Raw genomic sequence first — 2,193 nt, forward strand, 5'->3', positions numbered from 1 at the left:
GTTCCACCAATACCTCCAATTCTGATTCAAAAACTCGGGGTTATGTTCAGTCTTCTGCCTTTCTATATTTACAAATACTTTCAACAAGAAGAAACTTGGCTCCTATTTTCAATACATTCATCTTCCCCTCAATGTGATCAATCTCCAACCATGCCAGTAATTTCCTCTATAATCTCCTTAGCCACCAACTCCCAGTGTCCCATGTATCTGTGATAGGAACAGTTGCATTACTCTGCTCCTCTTTGTGCACATTCTCTCTTCAGAGACCTCAAGAGAGGTCTTGACCTCACTGACCTCCAATGGGACTCCTGTCCCTGTGCTGGGAAGGGAAGGGAAAAGAAAGGAATAGATGTAATTTTAAAAAAAAGAACCCACTCCAGTATTATCTGTTAAATAAAATGAAGAAATAACACTATAAATAAAATGAAGAAAATATAAATAAAATGAAGAAATAAAAATGAAGAAATAACACTATAGATTGTTTATGTCCCATATCAGCTGTTCCCTCCAAAACAAATCATGTGGCAAAACGAACTCCAATGTATTAATATTTAGAGATGGGGCCTTTGGGGGATGATTAGGTCATGAGAGTAGAACCCTCAATGAATGGGATTAGTGCCCTTATATAAGAAACCCCAGGGGCGCCTGGGTAGCTCAGTGGGTTATAGCCTCTGCCTTCAGCTCAGGTCATAATCCCAGGGTCCTGGGATTGAGCCCCACATTGGGCTCTCTGCTCAGCAGGGAGCCTGCTTCCTCCTCTCTCTTCCTGCCTCTCTGCCTACTTGTGATCTCTGTCAAATAAATAAATAAAACCTTTAAAAAAGAAAAAACCCGAGAGATCCCTTACCATGTCAGCCTTGTGAGAACACAGGGACAAAAGGGGCTTCTATGAACCAGGAAGTAGGCCCTCAGCAGACACAAATTCTGCCAGTGCCATGATCTTAGACTTCCCAGCATCCAGAAGTGGGAGAAATAAATATCTGTTGCTTATAAACCACCTAGTCTATGGGCTTCGTCATAGCAGCCTGAATGAACTAAGATGTACAATTATACAACATGGGTCTAGAGTTTTTGGTCACTTTAAGGATTCTAGGAGGTTCCCACCCTTAGCTCCTAAATTCTACAGGCTGCTGACAGTGGTTTCTCCTCTCTGATTCACATTCTCATCGTCATTACTACAGCCATTCATTCACTGGCTCAGTATGAGTTAAATTTGACTATTTCTAGCTCAAGACCTGACACGAAGTAAGTGTTCAGTAACATATGTTGAGTCACTATACAGAGGGCCCAGAGAGGGACAGTTACTTAGATAACCCAGCCACTCCCTTCATCCACACAGGACATTCACAACGCCTCTTCCTCCCAATACAATGGCTGGTGCCAGCCCAGGAACAAAATGCCTGAGCCCAGAGACCACCAACTCAGGAGTAAACATGGGTACCAGTCACAGCTGCCAATGCCCTCCAATTTCCTTTACTTTTTTTTTTTAAGATTTTATTTATTTGACAGACAGATCACAAGTAGTCAGAGAGGCAGGCAGAGAGGAGAATGCAGGCTCCCTGCGGAGCAGAGAGCCCGATGTGGGGCTCGATCCCAGGACCCTGGGATCATGACCTAAGCCGAAGGCAGAGGCTTTAACCCACTGAGCCACCCAGGCACCCCCATTTTGCTGGTTTTAATAAAGGAACAGTGCTCAGGATAAGGCACAAAGCGTGACATGACAAAATGTTACTAGAACCACTGAAATTCACAATGAGTTTATACAGAGCAGCAAAAAGCAGAGAGTGAAGAACAGTGAAATCATCAGTGTGGGGTAGTAGTTGTGTCCTATGGTTGGCCCATCCACATTGTGTACCACCAGTAGAATAGTGGGGACAGGAACGCAGGGCCTAGAAATGTAACAGCCACACCAAAGGATACATCTGTATACAATAAAAATGTGGTTCCAAATCGGTGAAATAGGGGTGAATGAATCAAAAGGTGAAAGATCAATTGGCTATTCATTTGGAAAAAAACAAAGTTGGGGTTTTTAGTTTACACCATATTTAATCGACAACAGAAAGAGATCAGTAGATTATTCCATTTATCTTAAACACATTTGTTTCGTATGTTTTAAGGACAAACCTGACAAAACAGAAGGTTTTAGTAAGAGTCTTCTCGTACCAACTCAAGAAGCAGAAACACATTTCATAC

The sequence above is a fragment of the Neovison vison genome, chromosome 2, assembly GCF_020171115.1.
Source record: "Neovison vison isolate M4711 chromosome 2, ASM_NN_V1, whole genome shotgun sequence".
NCBI lineage: Eukaryota > Metazoa > Chordata > Mammalia > Carnivora > Mustelidae > Neogale > Neogale vison.